This window comes from Spea bombifrons, chromosome 5, assembly GCF_027358695.1.
Source record: "Spea bombifrons isolate aSpeBom1 chromosome 5, aSpeBom1.2.pri, whole genome shotgun sequence".
Taxonomy (NCBI): domain Eukaryota; kingdom Metazoa; phylum Chordata; class Amphibia; order Anura; family Pelobatidae; genus Spea; species Spea bombifrons.
The window spans coordinates 41,554,457-41,568,439 of record NC_071091.1 but is presented as its reverse complement, the minus strand read 5'-3'; the positions used below and the strand labels follow the sequence as shown (position 1 = coordinate 41,568,439).

Below are 13,983 nucleotides of genomic sequence, written 5' to 3'. Positions count from 1 at the left end.
GGATCCTAGAGCTGCTCTTTACTGACCTACTTGTATAGTGGTGGATGCTGGCTGCTGAAGTTTGCGCTGTATTGCTTTTGTCAAGAAGTATTACAATCTACCTTGTCTGAATGTGCTACTGATCTGACTTTGGGCCTTGTCATATTGTTACATACTAAAGCGACTGCTTCTGTGGGCGCCATCTCCTTGTGCTGACACTGCTATGCACTCTGAATGTGAATCGGGCCACGCACCAATTGCTGTTTACAGTTTTGGCTACTGACTGCAGCTTGTTTATCCTGTAACCTCTGTGACTGTTGTGAATTTTTTTGTTGTTTTTTGTTTTTTTCCTAAGTATTTGAATGATCCTGTGAAACAATTTTTGATTTTTTCCCCTGGTGTACCACCGCTCTGCTGTCTCCCATTATGGAGAAGTTTGTAAGCAAACCTCAAAGGAAACAATCTCAAAAGAAGTCCAATGTTGCTGCCTCTCAATCTATCCCAAATTTAGGGGATAGACAAAGCCCCCACCGTAATGTGGAGCCCGATCCACTCTCTGATATGTCTCAGGATCCAGCTCCCCAGGTGGATGTCCCCCAGGCCACAGGCTAAACCGTGAGTGGTCTGATCCAGGAAACCCTAAAAGAGGTCCGGCCACTTTTTGATGCCAGATTACTGGCAATTAAATCCTCCATCGACACTGCTTTGGCCAAACTTGATGCTAACACAGCTAAAACTATGGAGTTGGAACAAAGACAAAGTGATCTTGATGATGTGGTTGCACAGTTGCAGGAGGATATGATGAGCCAGACTGCAACCATCCAGCTCCTGCAAGACAAAGTTGACGATCTAGAAAATAGGAGCAGCAGAAACAATTTAAAACTTGTGAATTTGCCGGAAAGCGTTAAACCACACCATTTGCTACAGTTCCTGCAGACATGGATCCAAAATACCATGGGTCTGGAATACCACAGAGACCACCCGCTTCAAATTGAAAGAGCGCACAGGATGGCCCAGGAGGGCAACAGGCAGAGGCCACGCCCAGTGATTTTAAAAGGTTTTAATTTTCAAGATAAATCCAAGATCTTATAGCTTACAGGGCCAAGAGTGAATGTCACTATGAGAATCACAGACTTTTTCAAGACTACTCAGCGCCGGGAGTTCTCGCCAATCTGCATGGCCCTCCATGGCCTGGGGGTGCGCTTCGCCCTCCTGTACCTGGCCAAGTTGAGGATATAACATGGAGAGGAGCTTACTGCTTACGGAGCAGGCATTGGCTGAGGCGAGTGTAGAGGGGGGTGGCGATGTGGAGGGCAGAGAGCTGGGTTAGTTGTGTAAGTGGCAGCAGGGGCTGGAGAGCTAGGGAGGCTTATTCTGGGCTAGGACACCCCAACATGTTTGCCAGTTTGTGCGAAGATGCTGGGGAAACCAGCTCAGAGGAAGCATTTCTGGGGCAGGATGACTCTCTTAGCAGCCAGGAGAGTAGCCTCTCCAGCATAGTGGTCCTTAAAAATGATTGTAACCACCTTACCTGTGGCTACAGCTGCAGCAACCTCCCGCAGATGCCGTCGGACCTTGCGCATGCGCAGGCCACTTCAATGAAAGCCGACCATTTACTCCTGTGGCAGTATACGCATGTGCAGGCCATTTCTCCATCTATTTGTGCACTTGGCTTGGGGCGGGGTTATCTGCCTGGGGCCTATTTTAGGGCTCCTTAGCTGTCCACTGGCTGCCTGTCAAAGAGATTCATTGCTTGTTCTCTGGGCTCTGCTCGTGCTTCTCAGTTATCCTGTTTGTTCTGGTTCTGACCTCGGCTACGTCTCACGGCTATCCTGACTTCACCAATCCTTGACCTTGGCTACGTCTCACGGCTATCCTGACTTCTCCAATCCTCGACCTCGGCTTCGTTTGTGGACTGCTGTACCCGTGTCCCAGACGCCTGTTCTGGTTCGTGTCTGGGTTCTGCACTGTGGATCCTCAGTTACTGATCCTGACCATTCCTGGCTGTTACAATGACTTTAGGGCACTAGGTCAGAAACTTAGGCAAAGGACCTTCAAGGTAATATTCTCTGGAATATTACTGGTACCACGCGCAATATCAGGGAGACAGCGGGAGCTTAGGGAGACCATGGGTGGCTAAGAGTGTGGTGTAAGAAAGAGGGATTTGGGTTTTTGGAGAACTGGGTTGACTTTGCAGTTTGCTAGACTCTACAGTAGGGATGGACTGCACCTCAATGAAGAGGGTGTTAGAGGATGGCTAGAGGAATCGAGAATCTTTTAAACTAGGTTCTGGGGGGGAGGATAAATATAGTAATAATGTGCTAGCTAGAGTAGACTGGGAAGGGGGTCTAGCTATGGGAAAAGCGGGTGAGAGCAGTGGTGGGGTTATCTTAGACAATATGAAGCTATATAGTACAAAACCTGCAGTCAAGACATATTTGTTAACTGATAAACCAAAAATGGGTAGTAACCTTAAATGTCTTTTAGCAAATTGGAGAAGCTTGGCAAACAAAATGAGTGAGCTGGAAATATTGCTGTAAGTGATGAACAGTACGATTTGATCAGTATCACGGAAATGTGGTGGAATGATACGCATGACTGGTCAGTTAATTTACAAGGTTACTCGCTTTTTAGAAAGGACAAAGTAAATAAAAAAGAGGGAGGGATTTGTTTATATGCAAAACTTAAAATAAAGCCCATTATTAACCCCTTCAATCCCCTATGGACGTACCGGGACGTCCAAAAAACGCCTCTTAAGAAACCCCTATGGACGTACCGGTACGATCGCGCCATCGGGCATTCCCTTCCGGGTTGCGTCAGCAGTGATATCCTGTCCTCCGATGAGGCACACACGCTGCGATCTCTATGCACGTCTGTGAGGACCTGCATGGAGATCACAGTGTGATCGTGCAGGGGGATCGCGGGGAGGGGAGTGAGAAACCATGTCTCTCACCCCTCCTCCCGTCCTGAAACAGAAAAGCAGAAAAAAGAAGGCTAGTCATTTAAAAAATTATATTAAAAAAATCATTAAAATAATAAAAAAAATTATAATGTGAGCTAAGTGATGTCATTGTGACATCACTGGCATGTTCAGGAGGTCCCTAAGAGGACCTCTAACCATTTTTGTGTAAAGAAAAATATAAAAAAATAATAATCATAAAAAATTTAAAACCTTACATCCCATTGCGCTAGCATAACATCTAGCCAGTATAACCCTCCTGCCCCCGTTCACAACCCCCAAACCCGTTAAGCCATAGGCATAAAAATTATACAAAAAATGTACACCTTATAGCACCTTATAGAATGCTCCCTGGTGCTGGGAAAGTATGGAAAATCTATATAAATTAGGTATTTCTGAAATCAGGACACCTGAATTGATAAACTTGGAAGGGATTTTCCATCACTTTACCTAATTTTGTGAGGATTCAGAGGGAAAATTAAAAAAAAAATTTTTTTATTATCGCTAGTTTTTACTAAATTTCTCATTCTAAATTTTCAGCTAATCATCCAACTATGGTATCAAAAGAAAGCTCTATCTCTCCTTGAAAAAAACAATATATAGTTTACATGGGTACACTATTCACAGGAAAGGAGAATAATCGCTAAACCGACATACCGCAAAAATGGCAAAATTGCTCTGGTACTTGAGGTACCATAAACCCCTGGGATTGAAGGTGTTAAGGAAGCTGTGCGTGATAACAGTGGTAATGTGGAGACACTGTGGGTGGAGATTAGCCTTTTGGTAGTGGTGTGCCAAAGTAAAACCTTCAAGTCCCTTGATGTGCCAGCAATAATTTCAAAGAGGAGTGAATGGTTGAGAAAGTAAATATTTGAAAAAGAATTATATTCCTTAAATAAAAAGGAACATCATGAAAACTGCTTTTCTTTCTCAGAAAACCACAGCACTGCAGAGGTGGAAATTTTGTTTGGGTGCATTTTTTCACCTTTTTTATACACTGGAACCAACTTCTTACCTCCCTCAAAACAAAAATAATGAATAAGACAAACATTGCCCCGTATTTGCAGGTAATAATGTATGGAAACATAACATAGCAGATATAGATCAACGGAATGACACAATAGATTGGTAAAGATCAATTGGAATTCACACAAAATCTCTGCATTAAAGGTATAGATAAAACTCCAGGACTGCAACAACTAAACGATAAAATCGATAATGAAAGTCGCCAACAAATTTCATTATCGATTTTATCAATTATAAGATAAGTTATTTATGTTTCAGTGTGACTCATAGCAGTTACTACTTACAGTCCCTCCCTGCAGTCACTCTGATTATTGGACCCGCCCCTTTTTATTCCAGTTCCTCCTTGCAGTGACACTAATGATTGGCCCTGCCCCTTTCCTTATATCGGCCACCCTTAGCAACTCATCCGAGTATAAAATTAATATTTGGGCTGCTTAACGTTAGGGGAGGTGGGGGTTAATTTAGGGACAGTTATGGTTAATGGGGTGTTTAGGGTTAATTTAGGGGCAGTTATGGTTGATGGGGTATTTAGGGTTAATTTAGGGGCAGTTATGGTTGATGGGGCATTTAGGGTTAATTTAGGGGCAGTTATGGTTGATGAGGCGTTTAGGGTTAATTTAGGGGCAGTTATGGTTAATGGGGTCTTTAGGGTTAATTCAGAGACAGTTATGGTTAATGGGGGTCTTTAGTGTTAATTTAATGCTGAGGACTGAGGGTTAATTTAATAAGGTTCACTTAAGGTGCAGTTAGAGGTAAAGGGGGGGGGCAAACTAAGGGGAATCTAAATCCTGGGGGCAGTGAAGATTAATCCTGTATTTATTTATAAAAGTATTGTGTCAGTGTGCTGCGAACGAGTCTGTAAATCTATGTGGGCACTGTGGCATATCTGGGAAGGACGGAGTGGCATATCTGGGGGCATAAGGCATACTGGGGTATAAATCATATCAGGGGGTATAAGGCATATAGGGTATATAAGGCATATGTGGGGAGGGCGGAGTGGCATATCTGGGGGCATGTGGCATATCTGGGAGTATAAGGTATATAGGGTATATAAGGCATATGTGGGGAGGGCGGCGTGGCATATCTGGGAGTGTGTGGGGTATCAGGGGTTATAAGGCATATCTGGGAGGCATGTGGCATATCTGGGAGGCAGTGTGGCAAGCCTGGGCTCAAATGTGTATAACTGGGGGGGGCAGGTTGGGAAATAAAAACAAGAAATGCATTTTTATAAAAAAATATATATATATTCTGCCGTTTGTTTTTAACATCCTGTTTGTTTATTCAATTATTTTAAATAAATAAAAAATTTACATTTATTTTTTTATCCGATTAATCGATCAAAAAAATAATCAGCCAAATAATCGTTAGTTGCAGACCTATAAAACTCCCTACATTTCAGGCATAGATCACAGACTGCACACCCCAAAGCCAGCCCTGGTGTCTACACTGCCCACCTGACCAGCACACAGATAACACACATAGGATTTGCAAATTTGTCCCCAAACAGCCCAGCATATGACATCTTTGTCCCCAAACAGCCCACCCTGTGCCATCTTTGTCCCATAAACACCCTGCCTGTGCCAACTTTGCCTTTCAAAAAATCAATTATTATTACATCTATAATACACACTGAGGCTCACTAGTTCACACAATCATTAATTCTCTCGCTCTTTTACACAATTTATTAATGCATTCTCACAAGTTCATTAATTCTTTCACTCAAAGTGCAAAGTGAGTGCTGGGGCAAAGTGCAAAGTGAGTGCTGGGGCAAAGGGCAAAGTGAGTGCTGGGGCAAAGGGCAAAGTGAGTGCTGGGGCAAAGGGCAAAGTGAGTGCTGGGGCAAAGGGCAAAGTGAGTGCTGGGGCAAAGGGCAAAGTGAGTGCTGGGGCAAAGTGAGTGCAGGGTGCAGGGCAAAGGGCAAAGTGAGTGCTGGGGCAAAGGGCAAAGTGAGTGCTGGGGCAAAGGGCAAAGTGAGTGCTGGGGCAAAGGGCAAAGTGAGTGCTGGGGCAAAGGGCAAAGTGAGTGCTGGGACAAAGTGCAAAGTGAGTGCTGGGGCAAAGTGAGTGCTGGGGCAAAGTGCAGGGTGCAAAGTGCTGGGGCAAAGTGCAGGTGGCAAAGTGCAGGGTGCAAAGTGAGTGCTGGGGCAAAGGCAGGTGCAAAGTGCTGGGGAAAAGTGCAGGGTGCAGGGGCAAAGTGCAGGGTGCAAAGTGCCAGGGCTGGGGTTAAGCGTGGGTGCTGGACAAAGTGCTGGGACCAGAGTGCTTGGGCAAAGCGCTGTGGCAAGTGCAAATATGGGTGCTGGGAAAACTACATTGCAATAATAATTAATACACCAAACTTTTTTTAGTATTCTAGCTGCAAAGAACACCGCACATAATAATAAAAATAGCTGAGGGCTCTGGCAAGGCAACTGCTGAAAAAAGTATGCGGCCCAAGTCCTCTAAGGCATGGGAGCATTTTACTTTAAATGCTGCAAAGAAGGTTGTAACCTGTAAAATTTGCAAAATGGAGCTTGTGTGGCACGGAAGCACGACCGTGATGAACGAGCACATGAAAAGGAAACATGTGGGCTTCACGGAGGAAGGTGAAACATCAGGACGGTACATTAAACCCAAATGATAAATTGAGTTACACAGAAACAGCTTTTTGTGCATTCTACTACTAATCATATAATCTATAAATCTATATGGATAAAACAGAACAAATTCTGGGGATCATCATATATTGACTTCATCAGGGACTAGTTATAATACGGTATGGTATTATAACTAGTCCCTGATGAAGTCAATATATGACGAAACGCGTTGGACTTAGTTTCTTAAAACATTAAGTATTTTTCATGGACTATTTTAAATAAAGAGCTTTTGGAAGATACCTTGCCTGCCTATCATCCGTTTGTATCCAGCAGATGACAGGTTTTTAGAACTTTGAGGTGGTTTTAAAAAGTTCCAGTAAATCTTCAGGATTCCTAAGATACAGGCTATCTTTAAGGCGCAGTTCCTACTACAATCTTGTGAGTGTGGCACAACTAGTGGGGGCTGTTTTAAACCTTTTAAACGTTATTGCACCATTTGTGGTTTTTATTCTTTTTACAGAGTATTTTTAAAGCTGTATCCCCAGAATTTGTTCTGTTTTATCCATATACCTGTTATAAGGGGCTTTTTGAAGGAAGAGTCCTTGGGGAAGCTACCACATATGTGTTCCAAGGAATGAATAGAGGGTTAAAAAGCTAAGTACCCTGTTTTTATATTTTTTCATTCTTGTAGAACACAGTTACAACTGTATTGAATCTATAAATCTATTAATATATATTTTTTTACTTTCAGGAAGAAACAGCGTATCATGACAGAATTTGTGCAGCGAAATCCCCAGTGCACTCTGTCACACCAACTTGTGTAGTGCATACATGGACTTGCTACCTGGTAGAGATGGTATGGCCAATTTCAGTATGAGAGGGGTTAGTTTGATTGTATAGGCATGTGGTGCCAAAAGGTCTTGTAAGATAAATTTGTCTTTTGAAGCTCGGACTCCAACCAGGGCCTTCTACAAGGTGTGAAATCCTACAGTGGAGCTGCTGTTTTGTCTAGGTTCAAATGTAGACGACCATATGCCTGTATCCCCGCATAGATACTGGAGCCCTACGGACAGAAAAACTGTTACTTTACCATTCAAGTGAGTAGTTAGGTTTTCTGTAATTTTCTCCTTTTTATTTTATCTGTTGGTGTAAATAATCTGTTTACCATCTTTTTGTGTATGCACTGTGATTTTTTTGTTCATAATAAATATTCCTTTATTAAGTTCTGCCTTTGTCTGGTAAAGACTCACGTTACCTGATTAGACCATTTTATCGGTAATTGGAAATCACATAATTATTGTGTTAAAATATATTGTGTGGGTTTTTAGTCTGATTCGCTTGGGGTACCAAGGCACCCCATTTCTAAATTGTCTTGGTGGCGGCAGCGTTATTTTGATATTTGCTATATCATTATAGTTAATTGCGGGTGGTTTTAAGGGTGGATATTTGTAATTTTATCGCTATTTCCGGTCTAGGGCAGACAGATTTTAATCCTTTTTAACCCAAATTTTAACCCTTTTACCACCAGAACCAAGTCACGCGCACGCTTGGAGTAAAGTGCGTTCGTGACACACTCCACAGCAAGCAGCGCTTATAACCGATTCCGTTCTGAAAATGCTGGTCACTGACATGGGGCCGCTATCCATGGTTGAAGACCAAGGATCCAAAAGCATGGTCAGTGTACTAAACCCTGGATATACTCTTCCCTCAAGAACTCATTTCACCAAACTAGTGGAGAGGAAGTATCAAGAGGCATTTCAGAATGTGAAGCATGCCATCAGCGCTAATGACTGCAGAATTGCTTTTACAGCAGACATATGGACAAGCAGTGGCGGAACTACCGGGGTCGCGACTGCGACCGGGCCCTGGAGTTCTGCCAGTCAGGGGGGCCCAAGGGGTGCCGAGCGGTTGCTGAAAAACGACCGCTCGGCAACTCTTGGGCCCCCCTGACTGACAGAAATCCAGGATGCCTCCGCTCCCCGCGGCTGCTGCCGCTGCCTGCCTCAGCGCTGCCCAGAGTGAAGTGTTGGGAGCGTGAGGCGTTTGTCTCGGGTGCCGGCACTTCACGCTGTGCGCCAGCATATGACGTCATATGCCGGCGCTCAGCAGTGAAGCGCCGGCACCCGAGACAAACGCCTCACGATCCCAACACAGGAGTTGACGGTAAGTGACCTACAAAGGGGGGGGAAGGGAGGGAGTGGGTAGATCGTGAGAAGGGGGGTGAAGGGAGGGAGTGGGTAGATCGTGAGAAGGGGGGTATAGGGAGGGAGTGGGTAGATCGTGAGAAGGGGGGTAGAGAGGGAGTGGGTAGATCGTGAGAAGGGGGGGTAGGGAGGGAGTGGGTAGATTGTGAGAAGGGGGGGTAGGGAGGGAGTGGGTAGATCGTGAGAAGGGGGGTAGGGAGGGAGTGGGTAGATCGTGAGAAGGGGGTAGGGAGGGAGTGGGTAGATCGTGAGAAGGAGGGTAGGGAGGGAGAGGGTAGATCGTGAGAAGGGGGGGGTAGGGAGGGAGAGGGTAGATCGTGAGAAGGGGGGGTAGGGAGGGAGAGGGTAGATCGTGAGAAGGGGGGGTAGGGAGGGAGAGGGTAGATCGTGAGAAAGGGATAGATGGGGGGGGCCCTTAACAGATTCTCGCACCGGGGCCCTGAGGTTTCTAGTTACGCCCCTGTGGACAAGTGTAGCTACTGAGGCTTACCTTGGCATTACATGCCACTACATAGGGGATGACTGGAAGCTGTCTTCTCTCTGTCTCACTACAATGCCTCTTGAAGACAGACATACAGCCGCAAACATTGCAGAATGGATAGAGGAGGTCGCCGCAAAGTTTGAGATTCCAGATAAAAAAATAATTGCCATTGTACATGACAGTGGTGCAAATATTGTGGCTGCTGTAAACATCCTAGAGGACAAGCATGGGTGGGCCAGTATCCGCTGCACTGGCCACACATTGCAGCTGGTGATCAATGCTTCATTAAAGCACTCTGGAATTCAGAGAGCTGTTAGTGCTGCAAGAGGACTAGTTAAGCATTTTAAAAAAACTGAGCTAGCCAGAAGTAAGTTGAAGGAGAAACAGAAGCAGATGGGTACACCAGAGCACAAACTTCTTCAGGATGTAAGCACTAGATGGAATAACACTTACTATATGGTTGACAGACTTATTGAACAAAGGTGGCCCGTAACTGCCACTCTGTCTGACCCATCCGTTACTCAAAGGGGCAAACATTATTTGGAATTAAAGCCAGAACAGTGGAATCTTCTTGAAGAACTTTCCACCGCAAATCCCAGGGTGTTTGTCAGCCTGTTACATTCACAAGAAATTGCCCACGTGGGGGCGCTGCTCCTGCTGTCTGCCCAGGAGTCTGGGCAGACAGCACAGCCACTCAGAGCCCGCCCCCAAGCCTGTGATCACTCCCACGGAGTGATCCTGTAGGCTGAAAACGCGGTTGCAGGAAAACCAGCAATCGCATTTTCAGCTGCCACAGGCAGCTTCAGGGAAGGGGGTGATGTGTTGATTGACACAACATCCCCCTGCTGCCTGATCGCTCCATGAGAGCGACAGTGCAGTGTTAACCCCTTCAATGCCACGATCGTGGCATTTAGGGGTTAATTCCCGTTTTGTACGGGGCTCTGCTGCTGGTGGTCTGCCTGGAAGCCCAGGCAGACCAGCAAAAACGAGCCCCCACAAGCCCTTTGATGACTCCTGTAGGCATGGAAGCCTACAGCAGTCATCAAAGAGACTCCCCCCTGCAATGGCTGGTCTATAGACCAGCAATTGCGTCCCAGCTTCAAGAGGCAGCTTCAGGGACAGGGGGAGAGGGTTCTTTGGTCTCCACATGAGTGTGGACACCAGCCCCAACACCCCTCTGCTGTCAGCGTTAACCCCTTCAATGCCACAATTGTGTATGACACATTCGTGGCATTGCAGGGGTTAACATTTGTCCCCACAAGCTTGTGGGGACTAAATATCAGGCAATGCTATGCTCCAATGGAACATCAGCATTGAAAGAGTAAAAAAAAAAAAAGAATAATTTTTTTTAACCCCTTAAGGACAATAGGGGTTTTTACTCGTAGTATATTGTGGGACAATGGCTCTTTTAACGTTTTTCAGTGTTATTGTTTAGCTGTGATTTTCTTCTTTCTCATTTCGTGCTCCCACACATATTATATATTGTTTTTTTCAGGACAAACAGGGCTTTCCTTAGATACCATTATTTTTATCATACCATTTAATTTACTATACAAAAAATGATAAAATATGGTGATTTTTTTGTTAAAAAATTACTTTCTCTCACTTTTTAAACCAAAAAACTTTTACTCATCTGCAAAAACTAATGATAAAACCTGCTAAATAGATTCGACTATTTGTCCTGAGTTTAGAAATACCCAATGTTTTTATGTTTTTTTGCTTTTTTCTGCACGTTTTTGGGGCAATAAGTACAGGTAGCGTTTTGCTATTTCAAAACAATTTTTTCCCCAAAGTTAGTCATTCTGCCCCATGTGCCATTTCGGGTATCTTTGAAGCCGGCCAATGCAATTTACCCCATCAAACCATATATATTTAAAAACTAGACACCCCAAGGTATTTGAAATGCTGGTATTTTAACCCTTTCCATGAACTAATTCTACCACTAGCCTTTGTCAAACTTTACGGTAGTAATTTTTTTTTTTATTTTTTTCACACACGTTGTACTTCAGGTATAAATGTACCGCTCCTGGTATATGTCAGTGTCAAACACCCCCCCAATATGTGTTCAGTAACGTCTCCTGAGCGCAGTGATACCCCACATGCAGGGGTTTGTTGGGTTATTTGGGAGGTAAAAGGCCACCTTTGTGAGGTGTGTATATTTTTGCCATTTATACATCTGGTCACTCTGTGCCCACGTCCCATACTGGGGACATCTTTGAAGCCGGCCAATTCAATTTACCCCATCAAATCATAATTTTTTAAAACTAGGCACACTATGGGCATTTATAATGCCAATATTTTAACTCTTTGCGTGTGGGATTTTTTTGGGAAGATACAGCGCTAATTGTATGTAGCGCTAATTGTGTATAAAAAAAACATACATATCTACCTATTTGCACTTTTTTCGTGACTTTTTTTACATGTAACTATATATATATATATATATATATATATTATTATTTTTTTTTTTTTGAAAATTTTTTTTTTTTTAAATTTAATTTTTTTTTTACAATACACTGAGGCTGTGTAGCCCCCTCTGAGGCTACACAACCTCAGTGTATAGTTAAAAAACGTCATTGCCTCAATGAAGAGGCAGGCTGGAATGGGGGGTGAGTGATTGACAGACCAGGTCACTGGTCTGTGGTTTAACCCACCGAACGCCGTGATTCACTGTGAATCACGGCGATCGGGAGGTTGTGAAGCCCCCCCCTGAGCATTGCAGGCTTGCCTCAATGAAGAGGCAGCCTGGAATGCCCCTCACCCGATTTGCATCGGGTTCGGGGGGGGGGGGGTTGACAGACCAGTGATTTCAGTCACTGGTCTGTCGTTTAACCCACCGATCGCCGTGATTCACTGTGAATCACGGCGATCGGGAGGTTGTGAAGCCCCCCCCTGAGCATTGCAGGCTTGCCTCAATGAAGAGGCAGCCTGGAATGCCCCTCACCCGATTTGCATCGGGTTCGGGGGGGGGTTGACAGACCAGTGATTTCAGTCACTGGTCTGTCGTTTAACCCACCGATCGCCGTGAATCACAGCGATCGGGAGGTTGTGAAGCCCCCTCTGGGGCATTGCAGGCATGCCTCAATGTAGAAGCAGCCTGGAATGCCCCTTACCCGATTTGAATCGGGCTCGAGGGGCGTGTTTAACAGACCGGTGATTTGCATCGCCGGTCTGTTGTTTCAACCGCCGATCTCCGTGAATTGCGGAGATCGGAAGGTTGCAAAACCTTTTTTTTTTGTTTGCCTGGATAGCCTCACTTGTGAGGCTTCCAGGAAAACCGCGATGCCGCCGATGGCGGCGAAAACGCCGCGGTAAACGGCAAATAACGTTACCACGTACATGTACGGGCATTGTCGTTATCGCGTTGCACGGCAACCCCGTACATGTACGTGGATTGTCGTTAAGGGGTTAAAAAAACAGCACTGACCTGAAAGTCCAGGGTGCTTCCAGGTCAAATGCTGTGATTTTAGTAAGTGGGCTGATGATCAGATCACTCCTGACCAACTGTTAGTTTAAAAAAAAAATCCTGGCTCCTAACTTTTTTAGCTGGCACCTAGATTCACAACAAATTTGTCAAGCCCTGTCTTAAGCCCTTTGAATGCGCCCCTGTATTCATGAGTGGCCAAGAATAAGGAACTGTATCTTCCTTGCCTGCACTTGTGAAGGGGCTGTTAAGGTCCAATGAGGTTGCCTGTTTTGAATCATCTCCGCTGAAGAGCTTCCAAGCCACAGTAACAGATCAGCTTCAAAGCAGATGGAAGGGGAGTTCTTTTTTCAAAACGTCCCAAACACTGTTGTTATTTCCTCTTCCCTGGATCCACGATTTAGGAGACTGAAGTTTTTAACACCATAGCAAATTATAAGTGTACAGGCAAAAGTGCAGACAGAGGCGCTTGCTGTAAGAAGGGAGATGGTGCAGCAGGAAACAACCTCTTCGCCTGTAACAAGAGTTGACGTGCTATCAACATCTGCTGCTTCTCTTTTTGACTTACTCCTTGAGTCTGGGGGCAGCAGTTAAGAGGAGACTAGAGAGGGGAAACTTGAGGAGGAGGATATTCATACTCAAGTACGAATTGAGGTCCAGGCTTATTTTGCAGAGAGGCCCCTTGCCAAGGAGAGAAACCCTTTGAATTGGTGGAACACCAACCAAGAGAAATATCCTACCTTGGCAAAACTGGCAAAATCTTACTTGTGCATCCCAGGCACCTCCACTCCATCAGAGTGCCTCTTCTCTGCTGCAGGCAACATTGCTTGTAAAAAGAGAGCCAGCCTCAGCCCTGAGCATGTGGACATGTTAACATTTTTGCATTCTAATGCAAAGTTTCTGGAACAGTAATAGTCCACCTCTTTTCAGAATGTTTGGGGTTATTTTGTTGAGGTACTTGGGAACCCATGGTTTAGGTATTAAAACTAGTTTGATAAATATTGTGTTTGGGTTCTTGTACTTTGAAAATATTGTTTTTTATTAGATCATAACAAAATAAGAATGTTAATGTAAATTTTAAGTTGTTTTTAACATCCAGTTCATTAAATTATTTAAATAAATGAAAAATTTGCATATTGTTTTTTTTAATCCGATTAATCGATTAATCAAAAAATAATCGGCCAACTAATCGATTATTAAAATAATCGTTAGTTGCAGCCCTAGTAACAACCATACCACCATGGCCGTAACTCCTGCAAAGCACACACCATAGCTAAGCACTCCTTGCCAACCCTTGAATAAGCCTCTTCCTTTGGCAATACAAAGATGTTTTAA

General features: G+C 44.5%; 2 long non-coding RNA genes across 2 annotated transcripts; one reads left to right on the top strand and one right to left on the bottom strand.

Annotated features, from left to right (window-relative positions):
• Positions 1 to 3,471: 3,471 nt before the first annotated feature.
• LOC128497911 (uncharacterized) lies at positions 3,472 to 3,621 on the bottom strand. Its single transcript, XR_008354355.1, has 2 exons — positions 3,592 to 3,621; positions 3,472 to 3,555 (listed from the first exon to the last, which is right to left on the bottom strand). It is a non-coding gene; the product is annotated as an uncharacterized LOC128497911 (long non-coding RNA).
• A 9,437-nt stretch (positions 3,622 to 13,058) lies between these two features.
• On the top strand, positions 13,059 to 13,647 carry LOC128497910 (uncharacterized). The gene is made up of 2 exons (XR_008354354.1): positions 13,059 to 13,179; positions 13,246 to 13,647. It is a non-coding gene; the product is annotated as an uncharacterized LOC128497910 (long non-coding RNA).
• Positions 13,648 to 13,983: the final 336 nt, after the last annotated feature.